Source organism: Hordeum vulgare, chromosome 4H, assembly GCF_904849725.1.
Source record: "Hordeum vulgare subsp. vulgare chromosome 4H, MorexV3_pseudomolecules_assembly, whole genome shotgun sequence".
Lineage (NCBI taxonomy): Eukaryota > Viridiplantae > Streptophyta > Magnoliopsida > Poales > Poaceae > Hordeum > Hordeum vulgare.
Window position 1 is genome coordinate 349,584,805 of NC_058521.1, and position 13,509 is coordinate 349,598,313.

A 13,509-nucleotide genomic window follows, 5' to 3' on the forward strand; every position below is an offset into this window, starting at 1 on the left:
AATTATTCAAACTGGAGAGTTAAGTATATTAAACATAGGGTATAAGTATCATAGCCTATACTCTATTAAGAAATATTTCCCATGAAGACATTCAAAGCGGGGAATAATCTTCATTCCTAAGAAAAGGGCCCTCCGCTTTTTGGGGCATGGGGAAAGAGGAATACCAATTAGAAGCCTGTTTCTCGAATAGATTATCCCTTGATTACAAATACATTCTAGATATAAACTTAAAAGTAAAGGCTTCGGGAAAGGTGGATTCGTTTAACGAGGACCTGCCTCCCTTCAGATGAGACCCCGGCGGAGTTCCATTACAGGACTCAAAACCCAAGAAAATGCATTCTAGGTCGATTTTATTTAGAACAATGGCATTGGATTCTCGGTCATCCAGATTTCTTGGTCATCTTGATCGGATCGGTATTCTTGCTCACAGCCATACCTTAAGTAAAAGACTGACTCTTCTAGTTGAGTTGAAACCTGAAAACCAAATTGGAAGTCTATGTTGTCCAAGTTCACAAATGGGTAACGGCCAAAATAAATGGAGAATCACGTACCCGCAAAAATGTCTTAACTGAAATGTATACCACAGGAAGCCTTGCTGATGCCACCTCTTGTGATGTGAGTAATCCTATCAAACACATCAGGATGTCCATAGTGAAAACGTACCCTGCCCAGAAAACCAAGTATGTAAGATATACAACTGTCATGCGGGCTGGCGCAAGAAGGCCACCAAGGAGGGGGGCCACGGCAGCAGCTTAAAGGGATAAGTATTCCTAGTTATCTTTTAGCAAGTTTCAATCTCTTAGAGATATTTCTTCATTCTCAAGTTAGTTTATTTCCTACAGTTTGTTAGTTTGGCTTAGCCCCCAAGTTGTACGCAGGCTATATAATGCCTAGCACTATCAATGAATAAAGCAAGCAAGATGATTTCCTCGGACGTGGCCCGCAATATCGTCGGCAATGTTATCTCCATCGGCCTCTTCCTCTCCCCTGTGTAAGCCGCCGCCTATAGGCGAAGGGACGAAAGCCCATTAGACCTGATGGGAAAAAGTATGCAAAAAGTACGTTAAGGTTACGAAGTCACTTAGCCTCGGCTCGGCTAAGGTTATGAAATTACAGAGTTGGTTTTTTTAAGTAATACTAAGGAAATGGAAAAACAGTTCAGAAAAGGAGAAAAGCTAAGGTTACAGAAAAACTTATCCATCTACAAAGGGAAAGGCGTCGGTATGGAATCACGTCAGCTGTGGATATAGACTAGGCTAAGGAACTTTTTCTTAAAGTATTTACCAAGACTACACTAAGTAAGAAGTCAGCAAAAGTGAGCTCGTAATTAAGAAAGCCGGTATCAGAAACGAAGCCCTTCCAAAATCAAAAGCAAAGAAGTCAAGGAACGAAGCTACTTCTCTAATAGCCCCGTTGAATAGGAGGGCGAAGGATTTTTTGAACTTTTTTATAGAGGGGGGCTTCGACCTTCTTAGGAAGAGCCGTACGAGGCTGCTCACGTACGGTTTGGGAGCCGAGCCACTGCGCAGGGGCTTAAGTCAACACTCATATATTAGCCAGTCATCAATTCGAAGCGGGTAATATGGTGAGAAATTGCGATTGCTCCAGACCTTCTAAAAGCGGCTTCTTGCGACCTGCACAGAATGCTCATACATACCTTCGGTTCCAAGAGCTTGTTCGCACAGCGGTGAATAAAGATTGGGTTGAAGGGGGCAGTCAGCTGGCTGCTTCTTGGCCACGCCCCCCTTGCTTATAGACACGAGATATTGGATCTCAATTCCAAAGTAGGAAATGGCATACCATTAGCTGATATACGTATGGGAACATGGGTACATGATATTGAATGTCATCCAGGTCAAGGCGCAAAGCTGGGTCGGGCCGCTGGAACTTATGCTAAAATAATTAAGTAGCCAGCCCCACAATGTCTTGTGTGGCTACCATCGGGTGTTGAAAAACTCATAGATTCCCGATGCCAAGCTACTATTGGTATAGTTTCCAATCCCAACCATGGTGCACGTAAGCTTAGAAAAGCAGGACAAAGCCGGTGGTTAGGCAGACGCCCCATTGTTCGTGGTGTTGCAATGAATCAAGTGGATCATCCTCATGGAGCAGGTGAGGGGCTCACGAAAGGAGGTAGACCTTCGGTGTCACCTTGGGGGAAGCCCACCAAAGCAGGATTTCGGGCAGTAGTGGGGGTGGGGAAACGCAGAATTTAGTTCATGCCACGACGATCTATATGGAAGGGAAGTTTTGTTAATCCTTTCCAGTTTAGAATAAAGAAGAACAGAGAAAGTCTGATGAGCAGGAAAATTTGGTCACGTAGATCTTCTATTTCGCCGGAATTCGTTGATTGCTCCGTACTCATTTACAATGGAAAAACTCCTGTTCGTTGTAAGATCACTAAAGGAAAGGTTGGTCATAAATTTGGAGAGTTTTCTTTTACACGAAGACGAAGACCCTATCGAACAAATAGAGGAAAGGGGAAAAAGTAAAGTCTAAGCGACATATGGATCAATAAGGAAATCCAATTGAGGTAATCCGAATCCCATATAGGTCTTTTCTTCATACTCGACCAGCCCTAAGTTGGGGATTATGATTTTTTCGAATCTTGTTGGGAGATGCTTCGCTCCGAGTCGGACTGGGACGGAATGGGGGACCTAGGCCCTTCAATGCCTCCCTCCGGATCCACTAACTCGGAAGAGCTATTCAAAGCTTTTCTGGCTGACTGTGAGGATGCCTCTGCATCCCGGGAGCAGACCGCTCCCCCGGAAGCTGTGGTCATTCAAGAGCGGCATCCGAATCCAGCTCCAATGCCTGGAGTGGCAGCGGAAGCAGAAGAGAACCCTCCTTCTTTTGATTGGGAGGGACGACCTCTCTCTCTTTGAGAGGAAAGTTCTCTACAAAAGGACCGCGCCTGTCACGCCCAGATTCTGGACACATTGCGTAATATTACTCTAAAGAATGGAGAGGAGCTCCGTGAAGAAGACTATCGCACCATGCTTGATTTCATGTTGAGCCGACTCCAGTCCGACGTCAATCCCTGGGCGCTGAAGGACCTGCTGAACAGACTCCAAAACGGTCGGGCACGATCTCAAAGTTCTAGGGCGGAAAGGAGATTCCTCGACGAGGACTAGTCAGGCTATAGTGAGACAGGATGTATTCCGATGAAATGCCTTGGATGTGATGTGATCGGCAAGAGAAAGATGGAATTCCTTTGGTATAAGGAAGGAAATCAAATGCGTTGTTCGAGAAGGAAAAAGGGTAACTAGAGAAAAAAGAAAAATATGCTCTCCCTGGACTCTACACAGGACTTCTTTCTAAGCCTCACATAATTAGAATTTATCTGACATTCCATGTTTCCGAAACGGATCCTATAAAATATTTCACTTTTTCTACGATCATCTCTATTTTAGGTATTCGGGGAATCGTCCTTAATAGACAAAATATTCTTATTATGTAAATGCCAATTGAATCAATGTTATTAGCTATCAATTTGAACTTTTTGGTATTTTCCGTTTCTTTGGATGATATGATGGGTCAATCATTTGCTTCATTAGTTCCAACAGTGGCAGCTGCGGAATCTGCTATTGGATTAGCCATTTTTGTTATTACTTTTCGAGTCCGAGGGACTATTGCTGTCGAATCTATAAATTGCTTTCAAGGTTAAACATAACTACAGGAGAGTTACCAAATACAAAGTTATGTTCTCCTTTCGTTCTCTTCTTTCTTTTCTTTTTCCTGAGTTAGACATCAAATAGCTTCGATTTGCATTATCCGTTGGAATGTATCAAAATCAATATCAAAATCAATAATATGAAAGATGTACAATCCAATTTCTCGATTCAATAGAAGCCCAAAGGGGTGCATATGGTAGGATTTATGATTGGGAAAATCAAGTTGGTATCGACCTACTTATCTTACCAAGGCCCAGCCACTTGGCCATCTCATCTAGTGAAGCACTAGTTCCGCTTAAGCTTGAGTTGTTCTTACGATTGGCATATCTCAAGATTTTCTCTGATTTGAATCTTTCATTGATTTTCTTCTCAGGCTACTTCTTGGCATATTCCGTTGCTTGCTACTAGGCTACCTGCATTCCCTTCTTATCTATGGAGGATCCGGATTCTTATCTTTTTATTTAGGCGTGAAAGAATCACTGTTTAGATTCTCTGATAGGACAGAGAAGGAGATGAGATCAACCTGTACCAAAGGCTTCACCCTTGCTTTCCCAACCGTCAACTAGTGGGCTTCGGTGAAGGAAAGGATGGCATTGGATAAGAATTTAGCCCCACCCCCTACAAGCACGTCAAATAACTCTGAGATGACTGAGTTTCGGCATCCATCTTTTCTATAGATTTTGGAAAGCAATCAAGAAAAAGATAAGCTCACACGCAATCATTTGGTGCAAAGTCTATTTCAATAAGCATAGAGTCAAAGATACACTTGCACAAGGATGAAGCATGCATATGACATAAGATAAACAATAAGCAGAAGTCATACTAGATATGAGAAATGAAACACACATGCATCATCCAAAAGTGGTTTACAAAACAGTCCATAAAAAGAGCAAAAGAAGAACCAAGTCATACTACCTTTTTTCTGCCTCTATCCTACCCTTCAAGCATCATGACTAGAACTATCTATCTAGCTATTCGACTCCCACAAGCACAAAAAGCTTCAAGAATCTTGAGGAGCTTCAGCTTAAGAAGGAGGCACATTCAGATCTGGTTGAGGGTCATCCACAACTTCCAAAGCACAATTCTTAAGCACTTTCTCTAACCTTTCTAGCTTTGGAGCATTGCTCTTGGACAGATCAGAGAGCTCTTTCATCTGAGTGAGGATGGTGATCTAAGCTTCTTCATGGGAAAAGCTTTTTGATGAAGCCCTTGAGCAAGGAAGGAGTAGATGCATTTTCTTCATCAGAACTGCTGCTTTCTTCTGACATTTCTTCTTCTATATCATGAGGAGAGGATTGTGGAAGATCACTAGCAGAAGCAGGAACTTGAGCACTAGAGGCCGAAATTTTTTGCTTCCCTTAGCAGGCAGCTCTACACTTTGAGCCATTGAGGAGGCTCTTGGTCTAGCAGATGGGGAAAGCTGACATTGGTCAAGATAAGCTTCATGAGGTGTGGAGCATAGAGATAATTCTTCTTCAAACCTCTCTTGGCGAGTTGGTACTTGAAAGAAAAGAGAAAGGGCATATCCATGGTTTTTATCCATTGCATTTTCCCATTGGTTTGATCGTGAAAAGTGATACCTGTCCTGTTCTGATCCCAGATTCTAAAGGCAACTTCAATTTGATACATATCGTTCAGTCTACTTCAAGAAGGTATTTTGAAGTGAGAAGTGGGTGAACTGGGAGCATGTAGGAAAGCAAGATGAACTCAAAGCAGTGATTCCTCTTTTTGACAGTTGTGACCTTCTCTGAATTCAAGCAAGATTTTTATGCTTCAGCAATCAAGGAGTTCTATGCCACAATGCACATCCCTAAGAATTGCTCCAACATGCAATGAATTACAAGAGGACAAATGTTCAGAGTGTCTGCTCGCAGAGATGTTTCACTTTCCACATGAGCCATCTCTCTCCCTTTTGCATCCTCTACATGACATGACCAAGGAGGAGAAGAATCAATACTTCAAAGAAGCAAGGAGGAGAAGAATCAACACTTCAAAGAAGGATGTAGCTGAGAAAGATATGCATAAAGATGGTGTAGCTGAGAAAGACATGCATCTTCTAGCCCAAAGAAAGTGAACAAGCTCGTAAGAGCATCTGTGCGGTGGAAATCAGGATGCAATCTACAATCTCTCTTGGCATGTCTTGGATTTCCATCGAAGAATCAATGCATTCAATCCGCATCTTCCTTACAAGAATAACTTGCTTAAGATAGGAATCCTAGTTCGTATTCCGAGCTCACCTTTGGGGCATCAGTTTCGCATACCAAACAAGAAGAACATGTTATTTCATTCATTCCGAGCAGGTTGGCCCTATCGGGTTAGGTAATTGATATAGGAATTCCAAGCAGCCGAGATAATGGAATTATGGAAGATACCAACTCGAAGGAACCATGGAAAATAAATAGGGATTCTTCCTATTCTGATGGAAGTATAGCAGTGGAAGAACTCAGCACTCAACTGTATTGTATCTGGCTACTAAAGCAGGTGTGCATTTTCACTCTGGCTACTAAAGCAGGTGTGCATTTTCACTACCTTGACTTTGCAATATTGATACGTCGCGATAGAAATCGGAGAGACAACCCACGAGCTAAAGGTGGATAATCCTACGAGCTAAAGGTGGAGGTTAGCAAACCTTGTGCCGGATAGGAATGAGAGCAGGATGATGTTGATAAAATCACATTTCCTACTTCCTAACTTGTTAATCAAGTCGAGGGTTCTATTTCAAGAGTCTCGGGTGAACAATGAGAAGAAAGATAAAGAAAAGGAAGTTTTCTTGTTGTCCGCTGAACCATTAGCGCTGGCTCTCGGAAAGCACCTGTGTTTCTATTTCCTTAAAGCTCATTCCTCCCATAGGTAGTTTGTGAGAAAGGGTGAGGGGTCAAACCTCCAATCACTTATATTATTGTAGACTATTATTATCATGCTTATATATGTACTTCTCTAAGCGTGTTAAGGGGACTCATTGATGACCCGGCCTACTCGATTGCTGTAAGAATGAGAACAGCCAACACCACGTGAGTTATTAAATGAACTCTTTTCTTTTAACGGACAACCCAATATCTCCGCTAGCAGACTTCGCTGAGAGTTTGCATTCGCCAGTGTGCCACCATTCCTTATTCATAATGTACTTCACTTCTCTATGCTTCAGGCATTCCGCTTTCATCTTGTGATACCCCAGACCTGTTTCTTTGTATCCTTAACTACAAAAGTAAGCACCTCCCCTAACTAATTAGTTAGTATCGAGAGACTAAAAAATCATTAATATTGAGAAACAAAGGTACTCTTGCCGATGGAAGAAATTCCATAAATGTCCCATAGAGTCAAAAAGTTGTCTTCAACTTCAATTCACGATGGCACTCAGGTGAAGGTCAAACACTTTTCCTGACATGGCCTTCCGTACAATCTTTTTGTTCTGTGTGTGAATGCCGATTGGGGAATTCGAATGAAACATCCTCAATGGACGATGATTTCCGTTCTCTTTTGTCTTGTTGGTCTCGAAGATGGTTGTCAGTCTTCAGTGAAACTGACGAGTACGGGAATCCCAATTTCCCTACGAGGCGCCTCATTCTGAAAGCATGGATTGCTTCTGAGAGCTTGGATCCCATACAAAGAAGAAGGAAGGGATTTGACGTCACCAGCAAACGCATAATTCTCAATCGCACTTTCCAAATCATGTGGGCGGAGATTGGATGAGTAGTGTGCACCATCGGATTACTATACTATGACTGAGTCATATATTAATGGAAATTGTTTTCTTTGTAATGATAATGATGGTAGTCAGTCAAGATTGATCTGTTAGACGAATACTCAGCCATCAGCCTCGTGGCCAATCAATCGCTAGTGCATTTTGTTTTACCTACCAGAATATTAGAATAGCAAATGGATTCTTCGTCTCAATGCCATGGTTTTAATAAGCATAAGGAGCCTGGACTTGAACTCCCCTACCATTGGAATTGCATCCATGGGCATTTATATCCATTTAATGATTTTTGGTTAGAATTCCATTTTAATGCGCAATAACTTTTTATTTAGTCCTCCCTTATGCCATGGGCTTTGTTAGTCAAGACTCGAGGCAGCGCATTTCTAGAAACTATAGAAATATATATTTGATTTTGAATTCTATAGAAATTTGCTTCTAAATCAGACTGAGAAAGTCAAATTCTTTGTTTGCATTTCGTTCAGAATAGAGTTTTCTCTTTTTCCATTTTTTCTTTTTTAAGGCGGACTGGACCAACTCGCAGCTCGTAGCAGAAAAATTGTTGATTCGATTCTTGCATAAGCAAGTCCACCAATAGTCATAGGTTTTTGATCCAAAACCTAGGTCGAAGAAGAAGACGAGACTGAATTCTGAACTAAGATTGAGGACCCGAGAATGAATATACATATATCTATATCTATATATCTACATCATTATTTAAATGGGAGTTTCAAAGTGGTCCCATCCGATAGGGCTTGAATAGTGATTTCCCAAAATAAGGCATATTTGGTCCCCATGCCTTCAACTATCTCTGCTGATATTTTTTTTAATCAACAACTAGTAACCCGCCGATATCAGAAATCAAATACAAATGAGCCCTCTTATTAAGTAAAATCAAAATGATAGCCTTCCGAGCCATTCTCATTTCAAAAGCAAAATATCACCATCGCACAGACATCCTTACACACTATGCGGTTGGTTGAAGTGCATCTCTCTCCATAGAGGACGGACAACCATAATCAATTTCTCTCTTTTTCGGCATGGATGCCACCCGGAAAGTTTATTAATAAGATTTGAGAGACGCTCCTGGGGCTTCCAAATACATTAGCCAAGATGAGACGTAAACATGTTAGTCAGCCAGGTCTAAAATCCACTTTTCAGTCTTATTGCTTTCTTTTTGAGTCCTAAAAAAGAATTTGCAATTATGGAATCCTATCTTAAAGGCCAGCCCTATATTTTATTAATCAAAATGGAATATAAATTTCATGAGATGGGAATTAGTATCAGAGAGAGAAAGAAATGACTTCTCTGCTTGATAGTTTTGTTTTTTGAGGCTCTTTGAAGATCCAGGTAGACAAAGGATTCGTCATGGGGAGGCAGGCAAGGGGAAAACGGATGTATGCTTTGGTACCTGTCAATCATTTTGAATCCCGCTTTCGTTGACCTTGAAGTCTGAGAGAAGGCTTTTTCTTTCAATTAAAAGATCACAAATCAGAGGGGTGATCAGTCCTCTTTCAATCCTTCATCTTCTTATGAGTAGCCGCCACAGGGGGTCCTCAATCTGAATCCTCCACTAGCTTTGGACCAAAAGTCAGTCTAGCTCTCGCTGTTATCCAATTTCCTTATCCTTTCAGGGCAAGGTCGGAGTAGTAGGCAAATACAATTTCTTTTGTTGCATGCGGACCCGCTTGTGAGACTAAGAAATTGAAGCTAAATGACAATCTTAACCTACTTGCTTACATGATCCTTAAGAAACTGTGGAGTTTTGCACCTTTCTGTCTAGCTTGAGTTATCTTTTAGTTCTCTCCCCTCGACAAAGTGGATAGCAAAGAGTCTTGCTTCCATTCCACTAGCCAAGAATAAGGAGAGTGACTTTCTCTTTTGAACCTCTTAAGCTGACTTGAAAAAAAAGTGGTACACCCCTCAGAGATATAGGGACCGCCATGCTCGTCCACTTTCTTGATAAACGACTCGATGCATTTTATCTTCCTTGCCGCTGAGACTGAGACATATCAAAAAAATCTATTACTAAGAGGAGATTGGGATCATCCTGTGGTTATCGGATGATGGGAATAACTAAGCAGAAATTTGTTAATGAGCACAAAATGTCTATAAATGAATTTTCTCATTATTCGTTATTTTGCGGGTCTTTTCTTTGCATTCACTTACAACAAGAAACAACCACCAGCATTTGGTGCAGCACTTGCATTTTGGTGCATTCTTCTTCCTTTCCTTGGTCTTTCGTTCCGTCATATTCCAAATAACTTATCTAATTACAACGTATTAACCGCTAATGAACCTTTTTTTATCAAATCTCAGGGACATGGTCTAATCATGAAGGTAGTATTTTATCATGGTGTTGGATCCCAAGTTTTTATGGATTCCTTTTTTGTTACTGGGGTCGACCCCAAAGCCATAATGTCTCAAAACGAAGAGGTTATAGAGAAACTTTGATTTTTTTCCTTTGTCCCGAACTTCGTGAAGAACTCCATTCTATCTCTCCAACAAAAAAGTGGGGATGCGCCCCAGTTGTACACTCCCTTTGTTCGGAGAACCCTTGTTCATTATGAACTTCGTTCGCAAAGTAAGCGTCCTTTTAACGGGCCAACCCTTTTTAATGCGCCGCTTGACCCTGTTTTGAAAATGAGCTTTGCTCTTCTGGGCGCTGGGCGCTCCCGTGGTTCGCGAAAAGGAAAAAGGACTAACCTTTTGTTACATCTCGCACGAGATGAAAAAGAGAGAGCTTCGTCTATTGATGAACAGCAGATTGACGGAGCTCTTGGCATTGCTTTGTTTTTCTCTCCTTTCCTATCAGCGAGTTCCAATCCTTTTGTTCAAAATTTCTTCGTTCGTACCGACCCGCTTGCAGAATCAAATCCAGTTCCACAAGATCCTATATCAGCTATACATCCTCCTTGCATTTATGCCGGAGATGTCGCCAGTGCTATGGGTTTGGGTTATGTAGATCAAAAATGATGAATGGGATTGTGGCACTCCACTCGCCGCCAATGCGGAAGGATGCCGCCGAAAAGAATGGAACGCTGCTTCGCTCTGCTGGATGCGTCGGATCCCATATAAGAAGCTCGCTCTTTACCCGATCATTCAAACATTTTGTGGGCGGCGCGCCTGCTCTATTGTTGTGTAGAAATAGAAGCCTGCTCATGCTGCTTCGGCGGTGCTTTTTCGCCTTCTCTTCGCTCTGGACAGGAGCGCTAATGGACACGGTGAGGGAGCAGGCGAAGCGTGTCGTTTGTAATGGAAAGAAAGACACCACTACTTCGCCTCTTTGTTGGACCGCCGGCGCGAACACAGTGGTCTCTGGCCAGGACCAGGTACCAATTCGAATTTGGATCTTGACATGTCGGTTGTTTTTAACCGTAGGCATCTCGCCAGGAAGTTGGTGGGCTCATCATGAATTAGGTCGGGGTGGCTGGTGGTTTCGGGATACCGTAGAAAATGCGTCTTTTATGCCTCGGGTATTAGACACAGCTCGTATTCATTCAGTAATTCTACCCCTTCTTCATTCTTGGACCTCGCTTCTGAATATTTTGACTCTTCCATGCTGTGTCTTAGGAATCTTTTCAATACGGTCCAGATTGCTAGCTCTCGTTCATAGTTCTGCTACAGACGATACACGAGGAAGATTTTTATGGTGGTTCTTTCTTCTAATTACAGGTATATCTATGCCTATTTTTTACCAGATGAAGAAGGAGGCATCGGTCCGTAGAACCTATAAAAAAGAGATGGTTGTGGCGCGAAGTACTCTTGTGCACCTACATCACTCGGCTCACGAGCAACCCCGCCCCGTTATGTTATGTTATGGAAGAATTTAGCTTCTTGCTGGGATGGTTATTCAGCGCCAGCAACTGGCTGCCGGATTTCGTCCCGTCCGTAGCGCTTGGGAAGTCACTCTGGCGTGGCGCTGCTGGATACTTCTGATCAATAGGAATAGGAGGAAAAAAATCTTATGATGAGCATCTATTGGAGTCGATCATTTCCAAGATCTAATTCTAGTTTCTTATTATGTAGTGGAAACGCCTCACAATCTTCAGTTTTATGCTTACGGTTAAGGGACGAAATGTTCTTGGTGGATGCAGGCCCTGGAACCCCAAAACTTTGTATGCAAGATAAGCTTACAGGACTGCCAATCAAGCGAGCCACCAGGTTTGAGAATAAGGTGGGATCCAAGAATGTAGTGGCTGGTGAATCACTGATCAAAAACCCGATTTTTGAGAGATTCTTCATCGATCTAGTGGCCGGTGAATCACTGATCAAAGAGCGAGCAGCCGCTAGGTTTAATGATTTTGTGGGATCCCTGGATGTAGCGGCTGGCGAACCGCTTCTTCTTCGACAAAGATTCAGACAAAACTGAGCTTGGATAGAACTGAAGAAGATTTGGCGAACGAAGAAAAAGGTCAAAGGGTTTATTATAAAAAAAATCAAAGGAGGTTATTCAGTAGCCATCGCGGGTTTCATTACTTTTCTTCCATTCAAAAAAGCTCTTCTAAAAAAGGATAGTGAATGATCGATTCACCATTGATAGCATTAACCCTAAAAGGAGGGATATTGTGATAATAGCGGCAGATCAAACAAGAACTTGATGAAAAGATAGAAAAAATTATGAAAAATTCGAAGCCCACCTTAATCCATTTTGTTGAGGATCTTGCACTTATTCCGGCCCTATATTTACATAGCCAAGAAAGGCTCTGGCGATCATGCGTGACTGGCGGAGCGCCTATCACCCTGGCACGACACTCTAAAATGCATGTTGGGTTGGGCCGGCAAGAAGACTTCGACTTGGGAGACGAAGAATGGAATTGAAGAAGGCAGCATAGTCTAAGATAACAGAATGGAACACCAACCAACAAGTAAGTGGTGGATTTGGATGGAGTCTCGCAGAAGAAGAGTACGCGCGCTAGCGCGCCCCAAGACATTAGTCCTTTTTCTCCATGCTGGCCAAGGTCAGTTTACTGAATCCCCCTTCCAAACACCAACCCAATCTCCATTCCTTGATGAGAAATGAGCAAGACCTTATGTTTATAAAAAATATAGCCCCTATATAAACCTAGCCCTTACTACCCGAACTTCTTACCTTCAAATAGGACTAACTGCCCGAACCCGCTTGCTTATCTTCTACAATCTAATTAAGTTAAGCAGTGGTTATTTATTTTTTAAGTGACTAGAACTTCTATCAACTACTATTCTAGCACCCAGCTGTGCCATGTGTTTATTCTATTCTATTCTATTCTTCAGGTATTCCTTTGAATAACTCATCTTTTCACGTAAGAGAATTTGAAGATCTTCTTAGTCAGCCTATCTGTATTCTTATCCTCTAGTGCGGATCCAATCAGATTTTATAAAGCCAAGGACTGACATCCATTGTGGGGATCATCTTTTATCGGGAGACATGGCCTGGTGGTTTCTGATCGAGATTCCTAATCAATAGGGCGAAGAGCTCTTTGCATGATCTGGTCCTACCTTTTGTCTACGCTATTTTTTTCTCTTCTCAGCTACTGTCCTTACTCCGGATAAATTGGAACACATTGATTCTGTTCGTTCCTGCCCTTCGCTTCAGGCCATAGTGCTTCTGAATTATTTCTATACCCCTTTGATGATGCAGCCTCTAACTCTCGTGGGTAAACTCCTACTTGATTAGTTAGAACTTCTCTGTCTCAACTCGTGGACCTATCTATCTTTTTCTTTTTAAGAGATAGGGGTTTGCTATTCTCACGGATTGCTCATATTTATTTACCCCATTGAATAGTTTTTGCCTTGTTTCAGCCCTTCCTTCATCTGAACCTTCCAAGTACTAATCTATCTTTATGGGGAAGACCCTTCATCTGACCTCCGGGCTACCCTGTCAATTGTAAAAAGTAGTTGAGTCGTGTCTCGCAGGAGCAAAAAGAGTGAAATGAGGATGTAAGCCCCCTAGGTCTTCCTCTTCCTTCTAAACTAATTGCTTTCACTTGACTCTTCCAGTAAAAAAGTATACTGAGTGGTTGAAGGAAAGCAAAAAAGGAATGGCTTTTTCATGTACCAGATCTTGTGAGCCAGACATCAAGCAAAAATGGACATACAATCAAAGAGTAAGGAGCAGTTATTTGCAATGACAGGTGGATTGGTCAGAGCTGCAAGGAGAGA

The 13,509-nt window shown here is 42.1% G+C and overlaps 2 pseudogenes; one reads left to right on the plus strand and one right to left on the minus strand.

Annotated features, from left to right (window-relative positions):
• Positions 1 to 10,289, minus strand: part of LOC123450513 — a 28,210-nt pseudogene extending 17,921 nt beyond the window's left edge.
• A 334-nt stretch (positions 10,290 to 10,623) lies between these two features.
• LOC123450514 lies at positions 10,624 to 11,201 on the plus strand (annotated as a pseudogene).
• The last annotated feature ends 2,308 nt before the right edge of the window (positions 11,202 to 13,509 follow it).